This window comes from Trichosurus vulpecula, chromosome 4, assembly GCF_011100635.1.
Source record: "Trichosurus vulpecula isolate mTriVul1 chromosome 4, mTriVul1.pri, whole genome shotgun sequence".
Taxonomy (NCBI): domain Eukaryota; kingdom Metazoa; phylum Chordata; class Mammalia; order Diprotodontia; family Phalangeridae; genus Trichosurus; species Trichosurus vulpecula.
The window spans coordinates 166280642-166302694 of NC_050576.1; positions in this window are offsets into that span (position 1 = coordinate 166280642).

Consider the following 22053-nt stretch of genomic DNA (forward strand, 5'->3'; position numbering starts at 1 on the left):
ATTCTGAAGATCACCTGGCAGGATAAGGTACCAGACACTGAGGTCCGTACTCAAACTAAACTGCCAAGCATTCAAATTCTGCTTCAGAGAGCACAACTCTGATGGGCTGGCCACAATGTTTGAATGCAAAACTTACACTTGCCAAAAAGACTATTTTATGGAGAACTCACATACGGCAAGCATTCACATGGTGGTCAGAAGAAGCCATATAGGGAGGCTCTCAAGGTCTCTCTCAAGAACTTTGGAAATGATTGTGTGACATGGGAGACACTGGCACAGGACTGTTCAGCATGGCGTGCCCACGTCAGAGAAAGTGCTGTGCTCTATGAGCAAAGCAGAATTGAGATAACTCAAAGGAAACTCAGGATGCACAGATTTGGAGTATCCACCCCAAATATTCACACGTACTATTTGTGCCCGATCTGTGATAGAGAATTCTGAACTTGTATTGGTCAGATCAGCCACAGTCTGACACATTGAAACTTGACTCTAGCATAGTGATGTCATTTTGGTCCTCTTCGAGAACGAAGGACAACAACCAACCAACTCTAGACTTAAGGAAGTAATAGAGAAGATGATAACAATTCAAATTAAACTTAAAAGTCTGTCTGTGTTTTCAGAGAGCTGGTTGTTAAACATTTACCGGCACACTACTAAAGGGGAAAGACAACTGGAACAAATAATGCAAGTCTATGATACAAAATGGGCAGCTAGGTGGCACCATAGTGCATAGAGTGATGGTCCTGGAGTCAGAAAAACACATCTTCCTGAATTCAAATATGCCCTCAGATACTTACTAGCTGTGTGACTCTGGGCAAGTCACTTAACCCTGTTTGCTTCAGTTTCCTCATCTATAAAATGAACTGCAGAAGGAAATGGCAAATGACTCCAGTATCTCTGCCAAGAAAACCTCAAATAAGGTCATGAAGAGCTGGGTATGACTGAAAAACAATAATACAAAATGGAACATGATAAGTGCAAAGTACTGAAGCAAACAGAATTGCTTTGAGAAATGGAGGAAGGAGAGATCCTTGCCAGCTAGGGATGGGGGGGGGGAGAACAGAGGGGGCTTCATGGAGGAGATAGAACCTTAAAAGAAGAAAGGATTCACCAAGTGGAGATGTTCAGGTAGAAGTGGGGGTGGTGTACTCCATGCTGGGAATGGGAGATAGGAAAAAGCAGGAGGAAAATAGGTGATGCCAAGCAGTCAGTCCAGGTGGACTGAAATATGCACTATGAACAGGAAAGAAGCATGAGATAAAGCTGGCATAGTTGGTTGGAGCCGTATTTGCTTAGGATGCCTTGAATACCATACTAAGGAGTTTTTACGTTATCTTGTAGGCAGATTTTTAAGGAAAGTAGGGACATCAGAGTGGTGCATTAGGAAGATTATTTAGGCAGCAGTATAAAGACTAGAAAAGCAGCATAAGGCAATGAGTAGAGAGCTGGTCTTAAAAACAGGAAGACCTGGGTTCAAGTCCTGCCTCCAGCACATACTGGTTGTATGACCTTGGGCAAGCCATTTAATCTCTCAATATTCTAAGCAGCTCTAAGACTACAGGTTGCAAAGGCAGTACATTACTATATGAAATTCCTTTATCTGGGAGCTCCCTGTATCATTGAACTCTTATGACAGGATACATTGGAAGGCGAAAGATTGGAAGAAGGAGGATCATGAGTTTACAGCCAAAATGGGTCTTAGAAGCCATCTAGTTCAACCTCTTCACTTTATGGATGAGAAAACTGAAGCTCAAAGTCTTGCCCAAGTTGAAAGCTAGTAAGGCAGGATTTGAACCCAGGTGTTCTTGACCTCAAGTCTAACACTCTGGTTATCACAATGGGCTAGTTGAAAACTGATGAGGACTAGAAGTAGGCTGATAGAAGTAGGGACAGAAAAGAGAGTATGAATCTGAAAGATGTTAAGATTGAATTGGCGATTAACTGAATAAAGGAGTGGGGGAGCAAGAAGAGTTAAAGATGACTCACTTTTTGAAACTAGATGAATTGTGGAACCATCAGCAAAAAACTGAAGCAACTGGGGGCCCAAAGAGAAACATGTTTAGTTTTGGATATGTTTAGTCTGAAGTGTTGGTGGGACATTTAGGTAATGGAATATACATCAGATAACTGGAAAGGAGGACCCAGGGTACCTCATGAGTAGTGAGAGCACAACAACTTGGGCATCATAGACATAAAGGTGAAAATTGTCACCACGGCTCTGGATGAAAATACCATGGACAAGAGTACAAAGAGAGAAGAAAAGAAAGCCAGGGTGTTGAAGGAGACCTATGCTTTGAGTTTGGGAGAAGGAAGAGGAGATGGAAGAAAATACAAAGGAAGAGAGGTAAGAGAACCCTAAGAGTACAATATCATGGAAGCCAAGGGAGGGAGGATGTTTTGGAAAAAAAAAAAGGTTGGGATGATCCACAGTGTTAAAGGCCTCAGAGACATCAAAGAGCATGAGAACTGAAGAACAATACTGGATTTAATCATGTAGATATCATTAGTGAATTTCACAAAGCCAGTTTTTTAAAATAATTTTATCGATATCTATCTTTTTATATCCACTGACTATATCCTCCTTCCCCCTCCATTGCTTCCCACAGAGCTATGCCTTATAATAAGGAATATTTGTAAAAGGAAAGAAAGAAAGTTCTGCAAAACTAACCAACATATTAAAGAATCTGATGTTATAGGCAATGCTCTGCTCCATGGTCCCTCACCTCTGCAAAGGGAGGGGAAGTAGGATTGAGGGAATATTAGGGATAAAAGTCAAAGTATACAGTAAGAATAGAAGAGGAAGTGGGTGGTGAGAATATGGAAGCAGAACGTTTAGATAACTCTTTTGCAAAGTTTGGCAGTGAAGAGGAAAGAGATGGGACAATAGATTGAGTGGGTAACAGAGTCAAGGAATTTCTTTTCTTTTCGTTTCATTTTAAGAATAGAGGAGACCTGAGCATATATGTATGTGTATTCATACATATGAATGCATATATGTATGTACTGACAGAGACACAGACAGAGACAGAGAAAGACAAAGAGACAGATACACAAAGAGAGACTGAGATAGGCACTGTGCTGAGTACTAGGTATACAGATACAGGAAGCAAAACATCTCCTGTCCCGAAGATTCTTAGATTCTAGTGGAAGAAGACAGTACATAAAGGGGAGAAGAGGGAGAGGGTATGGGTGCAGTGGTATGATCTGGAGCGGATGTCCGGCAACTGAAGATGGGGGAGGGAGAGCGAGGAGGGAGGGGGAGGGAGGGAAGGAAGAAAGGGGAGAGAGAGAGAGAGAGAGAGAGAGAGAGAGAGAGAGAGAGAGAGAGAAAGAGAGAGAGAGAGAGAAGGAGGAGGAGAGGAGAGAGAGAGAGGGAAGGAGGGAGGGAAGGAGGGAGGGAAGGAGGGAGGGAAGGAGAGAGGATGATCAATGGGGCAAGGTCATGGAAGAGATAACAATAATTTTTAAATGATAGTGATAACTAACATTTATATAGTACTTTTAAGGTTTGCAAACCCCTTTAGATATAGAAGAGGATAGGATCAAGGGAACAAATAAAAGGGTTAGCCTTGGCAAGGAATAGATGGATAGATGAGAACATAGCACCTTCCTTGGGGGTTGTTGTAAAGCTTAAATGAGATAATAATACATGTAAAGTGCTTGGTAAATATCAAAGTGTGATACAAACGTCATATGAGACAGTCACTCTTCAGTGACTAAAGAGTCCGTCGCAGGACAGGGAAGATCAAATTCAAGTTCCAGATCTAACATCCAAAAGCAGTATGACCCTGGGCAAATTACTTAAGCTCTCAGAGCTCTAGGCAACTCTCTATGATCCTAAGTTACAAATAAGGTGCCAAGTTGCACTGATAGGGGGAGTTCCCTCACCTGGGAGTGTCCTGAACCTTTGAATTCCCAGATCCATTTCTTATCCCTATAAAAGTGTCAGTTAACATTATTACTATACTTACATTGATGAAATCACAGATCTATTGAAGTATTGCAAATCCTTTCTCCCCTGCCCCCAGTAGAATATCAGCTTTGAGGGCAGGGACTATTTTATTTTTGCATCCCCAACAGCTAGCATATTTATGTCCCCCTCTTTTCTAACAGTGATTTCGTAAATATAAGGAAGACCTTCCTGATATAAATCAACAACAGTTCTGCAACTCATAGTCTTAGAGCAGGGGGCCCTTCCTGGGGGTCCTCAAACTTTTTAAAAAATTTGGTTTCCTTTGTAAGTCTAAGCATTTTATTTTATGCCTTTAAAAACCTGGGGAGGAGCCTATAGGTTGCACCAGATTATCAAAGGGTTCCATGACATAAAATAGGTTAAGAACCCCTGCCTTAGGAGGTTAGATGACTTGTCCAGGGTCACGGAGCAGTATGTGTCCCAGCCGGTACTTGAACCCTGGCTTTCTTGACTCAAGCTAGCTCGTTATCTACTATGCCAGGTTGTCTCTCTGCCGTGCACACAGTAGGAGTTTATAAGATGTTTGCTGAATTGGATCGAATAAATTGATCCCCAAAAGGCAAGGGAAGGTGGAGGAGAGAAAAGGTCTTTGGCTTTATATGTGTTTGCAGAGGTAAGGAGGAAGGAAGAACAAGAGAGCATGGGAGAATAGAAGAAAAGAGGGAGAAAAAAAGGGAAGAGAAGAGAAGAGAAGGACTGAGGCACTCGGTTACATGATCTAAATTCTAATCAAACATCATTTAAAGCATGTTTTATTTCAGCCTCCGGAGAGCTGGTCCCTCCTGGCTCCTCACCATGGCAACGGGCGGCTCATTTCAGAAGTGTCATGCCGCATTATCGTCCTGCCGGCTCACACGCTCCCGCCGCCTGACAAGTTCTCTCTGCCCCTTGCGACAACCATTCCCCAGCTCAGCCTGTTTATTTTTGGTGTCAGGTGGGCGCCCCCCCCCAATCCCCATCCTCCCACCTCCCCCAACCCACCGATAGATTGAAAGGCAACCATCAGCCCTGAAGCCTGGGAGCATTGAGCCCCATTTGGCGATAAGAGATAATTTGAGAAGATATTTGCTTACATGTGTATGAACAATTTGCTGCATTAAGACAGTCCTGGTGTGTGGGGACAGGGAGGAGGAGGCATAGATGACAAGTAAAGCACACCCCAGGAAAGACAAGTGGATGAGGGAGTAGAGGAAGGGGTCATCCATCAGACCTGATGAGTATGGTGCCCCCATCCTCCTTGGTTGGAGCCCCTACCTACCAACCCAGAGCCACAGAGAGTTTTTGTCTGACTTCCTTCTCCGGGCTGCCCCATCCATCTCTCCACCAAAAGGAGACCCCTCTGGGCCTGGCTCTACCTTTAACTTTATGCATGACCTTGGACATTTTTAATCTCTCTGGGGTCCCCTCTTTAAAATGAAAGCTCAACTAGATCAAGTATTGTTAACCCGCAGCCTGTGAACTTGAGGTTTTTTTAAATATTTTTTTATAATTGTATTTCTATATAAATTAATTCCTTTGTAATACAATGTATTTTATTTTACATATTTAAAAACATGATTCTGTGGAGGGCTCCATAGGCTTCCCAAAGCTGCCTCCCAAGTCCAGGACACACCAAAAAGGCTAAGAACTTCTGAGCTAGATGATCTCAGAAGTTCCCTAGAGCTCTAGAGTTCTGTGGTTTCAGGGACAGAAGGGCAAACTGAGGCCCAAGAGAGGCAGATACCTTGATAGGTCCACCAATTTGGGAACAAGGATATGGAAAGATAAAGGCAGGGAGCCCCTCAACACACTTTGTCATGTTGGGGTGGCTTTGTTATCCTCCCTTTGATTGATTTATGTCCACCTCTATCCCTGAGTCTCTGCCCAATTGATTCTTTACAAATCTATAACTCCCTATTACCTGACACTGCCCCTTCCCCCATGCTCCTTTTCTCCTTCATCCTTATATCTTTGTTTGTCTGTCTGTTCCATCTCAGGAATTTGAAGGGGAGGTGCTGGGGTTTCCCTTCTTTGAGTAAAGCCAGGAGTACTTGAATTTGGCAACATTCTGGGAAAAAAGTTTCACTGTCTTTCCCACTTTTATTTCTCCCTTTAAAAGATGGGAATTCCTTGCAGCATCTCTCTTTCTCTCTCTCCTCTCTCTCTCCTCTCTCTCTCTCTCTCTCTCTCTCTCTCTCTCTCTCACACACACACACACACACACACACACACATACACACACCAGACACACACACCCCTCCTCCCCAAGTACATGATGAAATGTTTGAGATAGGGTTCATATCTGGCAGGTGTCACTGCAAAATCAGAGCAGGTTAGGAGTGAAAAACAGGGCCAGTAACTTCTGACACTGTTTTTGGTTAGAGAGACAAAGAAAGAAGAGAGAAAGAAAAGGGAAAGAAATAAAGATGGAGTTATCTTGCTGAAATACAGGGACTCATAGGGCTTTGTCTAAGAGGTGTTAGATTTAGTTGTGAGGAGTTGGAAGAGAGTCAGTCAAAAAGCATTTATTAGGTACCTACTACATGCTAGGCACTGTGCTAAATGCTAGGGAGACAAAGAAAGTCAAAAGACAGTCCTGTTCTCAAGGAGTTCTGGGTATGGCAATCAGTGAGTGAAAATGTCCAGATTTTGCATAACTGCAAATTGCTATCTGCATTGCAAACTGTATCAAATTGCTTACCATCTCAGGGAGGGGGGAAGGAAGGGAAGAAGAGAATTTGGAACTCAAAATTTTTTAAATGAATGTTTAAAATTGTTTTTCCATGTAATTAGAAAAAAAATAAATATTAATCAAAGCAAAAAAAAAAAAAGAAAAGAAAGAAGAAAAATCTCTGAGTCTGGAGATAGAGTATCTTGTGCCTCCTCTGTAAAAACAGGGGGCAGGGACAGGGGAACGAGTGGCGAATTGATTTGTTTTCATGTGAGATAAGTCACAAAACTGTTCATAGCCTCTAACCCTACAATCCCATTGACAGCTTGGGCATATTGTGACAAACTTGGTGCAGGCTGGGTACCCCAGGTAACATTTGAGGTGTTATGTTATCAGTACAGCCCACCCCTGGCTTATGTCCTGCTTACTATAGAAAAGCAGACTGTCTGTCACTTTCCTAATTAATTAACCTGTGAGAGAGACCCTTTCCTGTGCACCTGCTCAGAAGGTCTTTTCTAGTGAGTGTGTGCCAGCTTCCCACTCCTACCAAACCCTGATGGGGAAGAAGGAAACTCTCAGCATCAACCCAAGTTCAATATTGATCTAGGGGTAATATGAAATACAGCTCTAAATTATTGGAAACTCAACAGTTCCAGTCCCATGCTGTATCTGGGAAACCTCCTAATTCAGCCCAACCCCCTATATCTATATATAGAGTTTCCTAAGATTACATAGTTTAAAGAACATATAAAGTAAAATTGCAAAGAAATTGTGCCCTGGAAAACAGGCCATTAATGCACTATTGGAGGGGCTATGGACTGGTTCAGCTATTCTGGAAAGTAATTTTGGAACTATGCTCCCAAAGTCATTATACTGTACATACCCTTTGATCCAGTGATACTGTTCCTAGGCCTATACCCTAAAGAGGCCAAAAAAAGAGGAAAAGGACCCATGTGTACAAAAATATTTATAGTACTTCTTTTCAAAGTAGCATAAAAGCAGAAGCTAAGGGAATACCTAGGGGCAGCTAGATGGTACAGTGGATAGAGCACCGGGCTTGGAACCAGGAAGACTCAACTCTTTGTGAGTTTAAATCAGGCCTTAGGCACTTACTAGCTGAGTGACCTTGGGCAAGTCATTTTAATCCTGTTTGCCTCAGTTTCTTCATCTGTAAAACAGACTGGAGAAGGAAATAGCAAACCACTTCAGTATCCTTTGCAAGAAAACCCCAAATGGGGTGACAAAGAATTGGACACAACCGAAACAATTCAACAACAAGAGAATAACTACCTATTGATAGGTTAGGGAATGGTTAAACAAATTATGGTTTATCAATGCGGTTGAATATAATTACACCATAAGAAATGAGCAAATGGACAGTTTCAGAGAAAACCGGAAAGTCCTCTGTTGAACTGACGCAGAGCGAAACGCGTAAAACAAAGAGAACAATTATATGAAAATAGTAACATTATAAATAAAAACAACTGTGAAAGAATAGAAAATGATGAATGCAATTATCAGCTCTGGTTCCAAAGGACCAATGAAGAAGTATGCTACCGACCCACCTCCTGACTAAAAAGAAGGAGACTCAGAGTATAGAATGAAACGTGCATTTTCAGACACGACCAATAAGAGAATTTGCTACATGGATTTTATTACTGTCCCATGCTTTGATGTCCTGGAATCCTCACCCAATTGTCCTTTAGCCTTCTGATTATCCTCACACTCCTTTGGGGTAAATGGGGGACTGTTCTTTACCACTTGCTCCTAATATTTACAGAGAGGGAAGAAGAAAGGAGGAGGTTGGTACATAGGAAAGAAAGTGAGGAGAAGACTGGGGACTTTAGCCCTGGATTTTGGAATTTAAACAGGAAGCATGGGGAGTGGGGTTAATTGCCCTGGTCCTGGTCCTGGCTCATGCTTCCTCTTTGGTCTTGGAGAGTTGAAAGTTTTGGGGGCCCTTTGTGCCCCCACCACAATCTACAAGTAAATGTAGATGGAAGAAAACAAAACCAAGATAATGTTGTATACAAAGACTACAACAATATAAACAAAAACCACACTAAAAGGCATAGGAACTTTGATTAGGTGTAATGGCCAATTGTCCCCCAATTACAAATGATGAAATCTCTTTTCCTTGTCTCAGTTGAAAAGTGGAGTGCTATGGGTACAGAATGCTTCATATACTGCCTGACTAGAGCTCTATGTCAGCTGGTTTTGCTTAAAAATCTTTCTTTGTCCAAAAGGGATGAGGGTTTAGGGGGTGGAGCCAAGATGATGGGGAGAAGGCAGGGACTTGACTGAATCATCCCTAAAACCCCTCCAAAGACATTTAAATAATACCCTAAAACAAATTCAGGAGTGGCAAAACCCACAAAAGGATGGGGTGAAACAATTTTTCCAGCCCAAGACAACCTAGAAGTTCAACAGAAAAGGTCTGTCACACCTGGGTGAGAGAGGAACGCAGTCTAGTACAGGCCTCACCAGGGCAGACCAGGCCCCCACAAACCAGGAGGAGGCCTTTGGAATGACTGAATCAGCAACAGCAACTGCTTCCAGAGCTCTCAACCCACAGACAGTAAGGGGGTCAAACAACTGGTCAGAAGGAGATGACAGAAGTTTCTTTTCTGGCACTGGAGACAGGACTCTCTTGCTTTGCCCATACCTGGATCTGGGTTGCAGTCATGGCTAGTAGTCCCAGGACTAGGAGGAGCAATAGCATACCAGAGCTTGTAGCCACAGGGGAGGGGGGACCTTCATCACAGTTCCAGGGCAGAAAAGAGTGCCTGTGGTTGCTCACAGACCACAGCACAGGCCAGGAGAGGAGTAAACACACCTTTTCTTAGATCATACAACCTTGGAAGAACTTAAAACTTACAGGTCCCTAGAAGTATCTCTGAAAACAGCTGCACAAAACCCTTGAAGCTTGGGACAGTGAGTCCTCCACCGCGGAAGCAGAGCCCTATTTTAGCAAAGAGCTAAAAATCAAGAAGCAGGTAGGGAAAATGAGCAAACAACAGAAAAAAATTCTAACTATAGAAAGTTACTATGGTGACAAGGAAGATCAAAACATATACTCAGAAGAGGACAGCAAAGTCAAAACTCCTACATGCAAAGCATCCAAGAAAAATATGAATTGGTCTCAAGCCATGGAAGAGCTCAAAAAGGATTTTTAAAATCAAGTAAGAGAGGTAGAGGAAAAATTGGGAAGAGAAATGAGAGTGATGCAAGAAAATAATGAAAAAAGAGTCAACAGCTTGGTAAAAGAGGCACAAAAATACTGAAGAAAATAATAGCGAAAACACTGAAGAAAAATAAAATAATTAAAAAACAAAATAGGCCAAGTAGAAAAACAGACACAAAAATTCACTGGAGAAAAGACCACATTTAAAAAATTAGATTAGCCAAATGGAAAAGAAAGTACAAAGCTTAACTGAAGAAAATAATTCCTTAAAAATTATAATTGAGCAAGTGAAAACTAATGACTTTATAAGACATCAAGAAACAATAAAACAAAACCAAAAGAATGAAAAAATAGAAGACATCATCAAATATCTCATTGGAAAAACAACTGACCTGGAGAATAGATCCAGGAGAGATAATTTTAAAATTATTGAATTTCTTGAAAGCCATGATCAAAAAAGAGCCTAGATATCATCTTTCAAGAAATCATCAAGGAAAACTGCCCTGAAATTCTAGAACCAGAGGGTAAAATTGAAATTGAAAGAATCCACCAATCATTTTCTGAAAGAGATTCAAAAATGAGAACCCCCAGGAATATTATAGCCAGAGTTCCCAGGTCAAGAAGAAAATATTGCAAACAGTCAGAAAGAAATAATTACAGTATTGTGGAGCCACAGTCAGGATAACATAAGATTTAGCAGCTTCTACATTAAAGGATTGGAGGGCTTGGAATATGATATTTCAGAGGGCAAAGGAGCCAAGATTACAAACAAGAATCACCAACCCAGCAAAAGTGATTATAATTCTTCAGGGGGAAAAATGGATATTCATGAAATAGAGGACTTTCAAGCTTTCTCAGTGAAAAGACCAGAGCTGAATAGAAAATTTGACTTTCAAACACAAGAATCAAGAGAAGCATGAAAAGCTAAACAAAAAAGAGAAATCATAAGGGACTTACTAAAGTGGAACTGTTTTGCTTACATTCCTGCATGGAAAGATGATGTGTGTTAATTCATGAGACCTGTCTCAGTATTAGGGTAGTTGAAGGGAATATACATATATATAGACAGAGGGAATGGGGTGAGTTCAATATGAAGGGATGATATCTAAAAAAATAAAATCAAATTAAGGGATGAGAGAGGAATATATTGAGAGAGGGAGAAAGGGAGAGACAGAATGGGGTAAATTATCTCACATAAAAGTGGCAAGAAAAAGCAGTTCATTGGAAGGGAAGAGGGGGTAGGTGAGGGGGAATGAGTGAATCTTGCTCTCATTGGATTTGAATTGAGGAGGGAATAACATATGCACTCAATTGGGTATCTTACTCCACATGAAAGTAGGGGGAAGGGAATAAGAAAAGGGGGAGGATAGAAGGGAGGACAGATGGGGGAAAAAGTAATCAAAAGCAAGAACTTTTGAAAAGGAAAAGGGTCAAGGGAGAAAATTGAATAAAGGGGGACAGGATAGGATGCAGGGAAATATAGTTAGTCTTTCACAACATGAGTATTGTGGAATGGTTTTGCATAATGATACATGTATGGCCTGGGTTGAATTGCTTGCCTTCTTAAGGAGAGTGAGTGGGGTGGGAAGAGGGGAGAGAATTTGGAACTCAAAGTTTTAAAAGCAGACGCTCAAAAAAAAGTTGTTTTTGCATGCAACTGGGAAATAAGATATACAGGCAATGGGGCATAGAAATCTATCTTGCCCTACAAGAAAGTAAGGGGAAAAGGGATGGGGGGGGGGAGGGAGAGGGGAGTGACAAAAGGGAGGGCTGACTGGGGAATGGGGCAATCAGAATATATGCCATCCTGGAGTGGGGGGAGGGCAGAAATGGAGAGAAAATTTGTAACTCAAAATCTTGTGGAAATCAATGCTGAAAACTAAAAATATTAAATAATAAAGTATGGAATTCAAAAAAAAAAAAAGAAAATAAAGACAAACCTAATCGATTAGAAAAAAAAAAGAATACCAAATCAAGAGAAACATTCTGTCCCTGAAAATTGTGGAATATATCTTACCCTCTTCCCCACATGCCTCCTTCCCCACCACAATACTCCAGCACTAGTATATTCTGGTGGGGGGGAGCGGATTTCTAGGGTCTTTTTTCTTAAAGCCTAGTCTTTCTCTGTCCAATAGACTTTCTATTCTCCAGTCATGTCCCTTTCTCCTGTCTACTACTTCTCTCCCTTCTCCTCTGCCTCTCTTCTGGAACCACCCCAACCTTACATGTCTGGAAAGACACACCTTGAACTTTCCAGGCTAGAACCTTTCAGTTTCCTAGCTGAAAAGCTACTTGCCTGCTTGTAACTTCAGGGATGGAAGAGTCAATCAGACGCACCATAGCTGACCTCCCTATAAAATATCCCGGTGACTCTCTGCTCAAGGATTGACCATGACCCCTGTAGATGCCATGACTCTCTCAAGCTGAGCTAGCTTACCTGTCCCTGAAGCATGTTTCAGAATCCTAGACCATTGTGTGCTCTGTCTTCTTTCTATCATGCCCAAGACTCCCTGTTTGTATTCCCTTCCCAGTCCTACTTTGAAGGTATTAGTCTTTGCCCCAAGATGAGCAGGTTGGTGAAATGCCCTCACTTGGAAGCAACAATTACTGGACCCCCTTGGCTTAGTGGATAACGAGCCTGTGGCAGAACTGGGAAAATCTAGGTTCAAGTCCTGGCCCTGATGCCCAAAGGCCATATATTCAACCCTGAGAAAATCACTTATGCTCTCAGAGCTCTAGGCAACTTTCTATAACTATAAGTTACAAAAAAGTACCAACCTGAAGTGCAAACCTTAAAGCACTATAGAAACATCAGCTGCTATTGCTTTCATATACCACAATTTATTCATAGTGGCACTTTTATAGTAGCAAAAAAAAGTGGAAACCAAGTAGGTGCTCATTGCCTGGGCAAAGGCTGAATATTTTGTTATATATGAGAGCTGACCTCCTTGGGTTACGAGCCCAGCAGCAGTTCTCTTGGTCAAAGGGTAGGAACTGTTTCAGCATATTTCAAAAGCAGATCCAGGACTGAAAGAAATCTGACCTCAAGGACTAATGAGTGGATAAATATTTGTTAAACATCTGCTTGTGTCAGGCACTGTGCTAAGCCCTGGGGATACAAAAAGAGGAAAAAGACAATCCCTGCCCTCAAGAAACTCACAATCTAATGGAACCAGTGAGTTCTCTCCAAAATCTTGACTGCACAGTAACAACACTGGAGTGAACACCTCCCAAGAGAACTGGGGTTCTCTTGGAAATGGAAAGGAACCTATTCCTCTCAGATGACTTAAGTTCAACCCTTATAAAACACTGTACATGTATTACCTCACTAGATCCTCACAACAACCTAACTCAAGTGTTCCTGACTCAGGCCCAGAGCTCAATCCACTGAACCACCTAGCTACCTAGGTGAGAACTATGAAATGGAGAGACAACAATCTGTATCTAGCTATGGGAAGAAGCTGATATAATGGAGACAGAATTCAAGGATCATAGGATTTAAAGCTTGAAGGGGGCCTTGAGATCATCTGGTCTAACTCTTCATTTTACGAAGAGCCAAGAAAGAAATGGCAGAGCCAATATTCCAACCCAGATCTTCTGACCCCAGACCCAATGGTCTTTCCACTAAATCATGCTGCTGATGGTGCTTGGCTTCCTGGACCACATAGCTAACTGACAGGGTATCCTATATCTACCTTGGGCATACTCTGAAAGAAAGAGAAAGACCCTAGGAATGTTTATTTAGGCAAACCTATGCCCAAGGCTCTAGATCATCACCAGCCCTCACTGGTGTTCAATATGGCTTCAGACAATTTGCTTAATGGCTATAGATGTACCCAAAATAGCCAAGAAGACACCCAAGAGACACACCCAGCAGTTTGCCCTCCTAAAAGAACAGTTTTTCCAAAGAGTACCCCCAAAAGGGAACTCAATACAACTGCAACTAAATTTTGCATCATGTTGAAGATCTATCTTGTTCCTTCTCTTTCCTCACTTCATTACTCTGTGAACACAAAATGATGATGGATCCATCAATTTACGGATCAAACACCAGCAATATCTGCTGTTCCTCACTACTGAAGTCCACTAGGTGATTGCAGTCATTACCTAAAAGGAAAAGACCTAGCTGTGCTTCCTTCCACTGATCCCTGAAGTTAGGAAACACTGCCTTCCCAACTGTGCTAACAAGTAGGCCAAGATACTTACCTAGAATAGGCAAATGAAAGGAGAATCACCCAAGGGTAGCACGAGCCTTAATAATCAACTAGTGAATATGCATCAGGCAAAATTGACCTAGTCAGAGAGAAGTGGGTCCAGGTTAGAAGAATTAAGAAAATGTACCTCTCTTCTTTGAGGAAGTAGGAAACTAAGGATGTGGAAAGTTGTATATACTTTCAGACATAGTTAATGTCTTGGTTAGTTTTATTGAGCTGCATTTTTTTCTTTCTTTTTAAAACCTTGGTTAGAAGGATTGGCTTCCTGGAAGAGGATATATTCAAAAATAAATTTGATGAAAAAGCAAAATATATGAATAAAAATAAGATCTAGCCAGATATGTTGGTGCATATCTGTGGTCCCTGCTACTGGGAAAGTGGAGGCTGAAGGATTGATTGAGTTAGGGAGTTCTGAGCTGCAGTAAGGCTAAAGCCAGTCAGGTCTCCAGACTAAACCCAGCACCATTATGGTAAGCCTCAGTAGCAGAGGGCTACCAAGCTATTTAAGGAGGATTGAACCACCCCAGTTCAGAAAAAAATGAAGTAGCTTAAAGCTTCTATGTTAATCAGTATTGAGATGAGGCCATGAGTGGTTACTGCACTTCCAGCCTGGTGAAGAAAGAAAGATAGATAGATAGACAGATAGATAGATAGATAGACAGATAGATAGATAGATAGATAGAAAAAGATTTTTTAAATACACATAAAAGAGGAGGTTCAGAGAAGGACCCAGATAAGTAGAGCAGTTTTATTACTATTTGTGTTAAATGTAATATACTTTAAAAATAATAATAGCTAACATTTGTATAGTATTTTAAGGTTTGCAAAGTGCTATACATATGTTATCTTATTTCACCTGTTCCTAAAAAAGGTTCACAGTTTCATATGCCCCCCTCCTTTGTTTTTCTTTGTATATTGGAATGTTCATGTTTGTTAAATTGGTGGTAGTGGTAGTAGTGGTGGTAGTAGTAGTAGTAGTAGTAGTAGTAGTGTTGGTGGTGGTGGTGGTGGTGGTGGTGGTGGTGGTGGTGGTGGTGGTGGTAGTAATTGTTGTTATAGTTGTAGTTGTAGTAAAGAAGTAGATATAGTCAGGGATAGACTTGGAAAAGCAGAAGCAAAGACCCCTCCACAATGGTGAAAGATGACTCACAGGCAGTCATCTGGATGACAAAGGATGACCTAAAGCCCAGGGAAGGAATCTTTGGAGGGAAGAGTAGTAAATGACTTCCTCAACAACAGTTCCTTACAAAGGGTAAAGGCAAAAAATATGATCAGAGTCAGAGAGTACCCTGTAAGCCATGCCAGCCAAGCCAATCTGTGGTTGGACTGTGGCTATCCTAGAAAAAAGTGACTGTGCCCTGTACACATATGTTTTTAAGTTTGGTTGGAGTTATTGTTTACTTTTTCCTTTATTTACGCATAAATAAATATTCATAAACCATAGTGCTAGAGGGAAAGGACCTTGGATATCATGCAGTCCTAGAGCTTATGGTCCATTTGAGCACCCTGCCCCTCCAACTTTAAGTATCTTCTTGGGCTTCCTCCCTTCCAAATAAACAAATGAGCTTATACATGTTTATTGACTCTCTTGTTCATGCCCACGTACCTTAGCTTTAGCTACTACTCACAGTGAATTCCTAGCCTTAGATGCAAATGAAGCTTGGGTCTAGAGTTCTTATGCTCCCTCATCTCCCCATCCCATTTTACATGGCACAGAACCCCCCACTTCAGCACCTCATTTGCATAGCCTTTTCTTAGAGGTCATTCCTATTCTGTCAGGCAGATAGGTGGCACAGTGGTTAGAATACAAAGCCTGGAGTTAGGAAGACTCATCTTCCTGAGTTCAAATCTGGCCTCAGATATTTACTAGCTGTGTGACCCTGGGCAAGTCACTTAACTTTGTTTATCTCCATTTCCTCATCTATAAAATGAGCTGCAGACAGAAATGACAAACCATTACAGTATCTTTGCCAAGAAAACAGCAATTTGGATACAATGGAACAACAACCTACCACCACATCACCTCCTCCACATACACTCCCAAAACTCGTACTGTTAGCAATGAAGCTTCTCTCATTCTCCTACCTCTATTGCCTTAGGAGAAAAACACAGCACTTAGAATCAGAAGATGAGAATTTAAATTTTACTTCTCCCATTTACTAGCTATAGTAGTAAATCAGTTAACCTGTCTGGGCCTCAGTTTCCTCATCTGTAAAAAAATGAAATAATAATATCTATGTTACCTGCTTCACAAAATGACCTAAGGAGAGTGCATTGTAAACTATAAAATACTAGATAAATATAAGATATTATTATAACACCAAGGTGATAGCTAATCTGATAACATCATCATACTAATGTGTTAATGGGATATAGGATATGTTAATGGGATATTTATATACATATATGTATATATACATATATATTTATTGCTGTCATATGTCCTTCTCTCCCTAATTCTTGTGTGATTGAGAGGCCTTCAGGAAACAATAGTTGCCATTTTGTCTTTTCCTTGTCTTTTTTATCTGTAATTTCATTGTTAAAGGATCTCCCAATATGGATCCTCAACTACTCTCCAACTTTACAGTCTTAGAGAGTTGCCTGGGGAGATTAAGGAACTTGTCCACAATCACATTTCTAGTATGTGTCAGAAGTAGAACTTGAACCCAGGTGTTCCAGACTCTGAGGCTGGCTCTCTATGTTATGCTGCTTCTCATAAGATACATATAGCAAAATAATAAAAGTGTATGAGCTAGTGCAGAGGAAGCTGGCATCAAGCCTCTTTGGGATGAACAATGAATAAATCTATACCCTTTATAGTTTAAGTACATTGTGATCTCATCAATGGAGGCACTCCCTTCAACCAGGCTGATGGCAACCCATCTCCACTTTCTCATCCCATGCAACTCTTGTCCATGTCCTCCCATAAATCCTCTGTAGAAGATCTATGTATGTACCCAATATGCTGAAAGACCTTGCCTGAGGTCTTTTAACATTCAGAGGGTACCTGTGCAGCACTCAGGCTGCCCATTTGTTATCCCTTGCTCTCAATAGATGACTAGCCCACCTTTTCTGATCATGTTTCCTGGATGCTCTTTTTAACAACATTTCTTGCACAGAGCATAAAACATATTGTCCTTTTCACAAAGTTATATTCTAAAAATACTACCCCAAAATGGTTCCTCTCCCTTAAAAGTTTGCTAACCTCCAATCTAGTACATGTTTTTCACTTTAGAGAGGAAGAAATTGACACCAAAGATGGGGGGTGGGGAGACATGTTTAAGGGAAAGTCTTTATTCTTGCATAGAGGTGGCCAGGAGCTGTCCAGAGCTGAAGTTCATTTTACAGAGGAAAAAAATGACACCAAAGATTGGAGGAGAGGGGAGAGAGGAGGGGTAAAGAGAGGGGGAAGGGGAGGGGGAGGTTAAGGAAAAGTCTTTATCCTTGCATAAAATGCTAGAGGTGGCCAGGAGCTGTCCACAGCTGAAGTTCAGAAGCAGGAACAAGAAAGTTGGTGTTACCATCATGCTCCCAGCATTAAAAGTATTCAAGCACACTCAACTCACAGAGAGTGGCAAATCATCTATAGGCTCCTTTTGTCCACACTCAAATTGGATACTTGGTTTCTTTGCACTCTAGCCCGATTTCTGATTATTTCCTTCCTAGCCCTTGACTCTCATGGGAACCATACTTGCCCCAGATTTTCCATATATGGCTTCTGACATATGTAGGTTCTTGTTCATTTTCTATCTCCTCATCTCTATTCAAGGAAGGGACTGTTTTGCTTACTACATAGGACCTGACTCTTGTGTCTGGCTCCTCCAAAACTGAAATTTTACTACTATGGACTTGGCTACTTCTTCTAGCCTCTTGACAACCACCTTCCTAATCTTACCCATAGGACTCCCCTTCTACAACTCCTCACAACAAAAATTCCCCTGTAACTGTTTCCTGTAGGCTACATTCTGCTTCCTACTTTTAATCATTTGTACAATTTTGGAATTAGCTACTTTTTTATCTCTGACTGATAGAATTCTCCTCTTACATGGTGCCTTTCCTATTCTTCTGCCTGTGATTATCACCACTCTCTCCCTCTTGAAATTGCTTTGTATTAAACTATATTTACTTGCCTGGGTATATGTTGTACCAACACTCACCTCACCCCTAGCAGAATGCAAATTACCTGAGGACATGGACTGTTTTTCCCCTTCTACATCCCCAGAACCAAGCTAGCATTTTGTATATAATAGTCATTAATAAATGTTTGTTGAATTCCATATGTCACTAGATTTTTTTAATATATTGATCAATTTTGCTCATCTTTTTTTTCTTTTATTCTTCTTTTTCTTTAAAAAAACAGGAATGGCTTTCTAGGAACAGAGAGGAGGAATAACAGAGGAGAAAATTTAAATGAAATCAAAACAAAAGATATCAATAAAAATATTTTTAAAATATTATTTTGTCATTGACACCACAGCCAGAACTATGGAGGAACCTCTGCCTAAAGTCCATGGAATAGCAAAAGGGAGTTGCTTGCCTGAGATCAGCTGGTTAGTGGAAGAGATGGAAGGAGAGCCCACGTCTCCTGACTATTGCATCTGGGCTCTTTCTGTCTGAGAAATTTCAGTCTTTTCCAAAGAACCAAAGGAAAAAAGGGTGTTTGATCAAACTTTGGCCCAAAGAGCCAGGGAGATGACAGAACCCCCCCACCACCACCATAGTATGGTAGTGATGATCTCAGTTAACCTGTAGGAGTCAAGGATCTGGGTCTGTTAAATTGATGAAAACTCAGGATAGGAAGATAGGAAGGCACTGGGGAGGAAAGAGAGCATTTTCCTACAAGGAGATATAGATTCCATAGGAGTCATGTAATACAGAGTTGAATATAGGAGGGTTCTAATATCTAATCTAACAGAGGCAGCTAGATGACACAGTGGACTGAGCCCTGAACTACATACAGTCAAAAAGATCCGAGTTCACGTCTGGCCTCAGCTGTGTGACCCTGGACAAGTCATAACTTTCTTGCCTCTGTTTCCTCATTTGTAAGATAAAGGTGTTAGACTTAATGGCCTCTAAAAGTTTTTTCCAGCTCTAAATCTTTGATCCTATGAAGCCAACATGTGCTCTGAAAAGGCAGTTCATCCTACCCCTACTAACCTGGATCAAACCTTGATCAAATGTACTTAGTAATCAAATGTAATTAGGCAGGAAAATCTGGTGACAAAAAAAAATCTAGCTTTATAACCTCTCTCATAAACCTCTCAAATAAATAACCTCTATTCTGATACTGCTCCCACAGTGATATAAGCTCTTATCTCTTCAGACTAGAATTATTGCAATAACCTGTTCGTGGGTTTCCTGCCTCAAGTCTCTCCCCACTCCAGTCTATCCTCCATTCAAATGTCAAAATTATCCTCCTAAAGTACACATCTAACAATACCCCTCCCATTTTAATCAGCTCCAGTGGTCCCTTATCACCTCCAGGACCAAATATAATGTCCTCTCTTGGGCATTCAAAACTCTTCATAACCCACCCTTTCTTCCAGTCTTCTACTTTACTCCTTTTCCATGGACTCTATAATCCAGTGACATTGGTCTCCTTGATATTCTTCCCTCTACACACTCCATCTTTTGACTCAATGCATTTTCACAGCCTATGCTCCAAACCTGGAATGCTTTCCCTCCTCTTGGCTTTCCTGGTTTCCTGCAAGTCTCAGCTAAAACCCCACCTTCTACAAGAAGCCTTTCCTGATCCCCCTTAATGTTAGTGCCCTTGCTCTATAAATTATCTCCAATTTATCTTTTGCTTCAGTTTCCTCATTTGTAAAATGAGCTGGAGAAGGAAACAGCAAGTCACTCTAGTATCTTTGTTGAGAAAATCCCAAATGGGATCACGAAGAGTCAAACATAACTGAAGTGACCGAACAACAAAAAATATCATGTTTGTACGTGTTGTTTGCATGTTGTCTCTCTCTTTAGACTGTAAGCTTCTTGAAGGCAGGAACTGTATTTTGTCTTTCTCTATATCCCTAGCCCTTAGCACAATGTCTGGCACATAGTAGAAGTTTGATAGATACTTGACTTTTATATATTTATTATATATATATTATATATATTTATATATATTATATATATTTATATATTCCATAACCAAATAGGAATGACTTTTAAATTATTCTGTTTTCAGTTATCCAGAGCATTCTTTCCCATTCCATTACTTTAGAAAATGGAGGGTTAACTGTCAGATTCCCCATCTGCCCAGAAGGTACTGGGATGGTTAAGGACTGCACTAAGGAATCAGTCACAAGTGTCATATTCATCTCTGTTTTCAGGACTAGGATCCATAGAAGCCTTCGGCATTTCAGGAGTTTTGTCTCCAGTGCTCCTGAGAGAAGACCCTGCTCTTTCCTCTCATGTATTTGATCTTTCCCTTCTGCCACCTCCGCTGAGACCATAGCCTGTTGGTCAGCAAGACTGTCACTAGATCACAGATTTTGACCTGGAAGGGACCTGAGAGACCATCTAGGTCACCTCTTTCATTTCACAGATGTGAAAACTGAGGTCTCAAGATGTTAAATGACCTGGCTAAGATCACTCAAGTAGTAAGGTGGATATAGAGCTGGAAGGGACCTTAGGGTCCATCTACTGCAATGTCTTCATTTCACAGATGAGGAAACTGAGGCTGAGAGGGATGAATTGTGTTCCCCAAAGTCAAGTAAGTGATAACATCATAGGCTCATATATTTAGAGCTGATTGGAACTTTGGAATCTATCAAAAGGGGGTGTGTGTGTGTGTGCATATGTGTGTGTGTTACACTTATCATTTAATAGTATTTTTTCCAATTACCTATAAAGATAGTCTTCAACATTCATTTTTGTAAGATTTTGAGTTCCAAATTTTTCTCCCTCCCCCCTTCCCAAGACAGAAAGCAATCTGATACAGGTTATATATGTGCAATCATGTTAAATGTGTTTCCACATTAGTCATGCTATGAAAGAAGGATCAGAACAAAAGGAGAAAACCACGAGAGAAAAAATAAAAACAATAAAAAAGAGAAAATAGCATGCTTCGATCTACATTCAGACTCCACAGTTTTTTCTCTGGATGCAGATAGCATTTTCCATCATATCAAAAGGGTTCTTAACCTAGAGAAAGAATTCAGGAAGTTCATGAACTTGGACAGAGATAAAATTACATCTTTATTTCAGTATGATTTGTTCCCCCTTGTAATCCTATATATTTTATTTTTTGAGTTTTAAAACATTATTCTGAGAAGGCGTCCATAAACTTCACTAGACTGCCAAAGGGGTCCACAACACAAAAACCTTTAAGAAATCCTGATCTAGTCCAGTTCCTTTATTTTACAGGTGAGGAAACTGAAGCCCAGAAAAGGTAAGTGACTTGCCTAAGGTAACACAAGTAGCAAAATCATCAGATGATTAATCTGAAGCTGGAACAGACCTTAGAGGTTATCCACTTCAACCTCTTCACTTTACAGATGAGGAAACTGAGACCCAGGGGTTAAATAACTCACTCAAAGTCACACAGGTAGTAATATCAGAGGCAGGATTCAAACCCGGGTGTCCTGATTCCGGAGCACTGGTCCAGTCCATAGCTCTGGAGCTGTCACTTGAATTCAAAATAGCCGAGGGGGACCCACCTGTCTTATGGAAAAAAAGTCTATTAGGAAGACTTCTGAGTGTTCCTGAAGTTCCCTCTTTCCTCTAGGACTGTCATCATCTCTGTTAAGGAAGAGGTGCTGCTGACCTTTATGCCCAAGGACAGGGCAGTGTCCCCCAATCCTGATTTCAGCATTTTGTCCAAGCCATGTTTCTCCATTTCTCCCCTCTTTCTGTCTGCCACTTCTGAGACTTTTACTTCTGTCCTAGCTAATCACACATCACATCCACTTCTCCTTTGAACTGTTTCCTCCCTCCCTCCCTTCCTTCCTTCCTTCTTCTCTTGATGTATCTCTTTCCTCCCAGGGTATACAGGTGTGTGTATCTGTGTGTTTGTGTGTGTGTGTGTGTG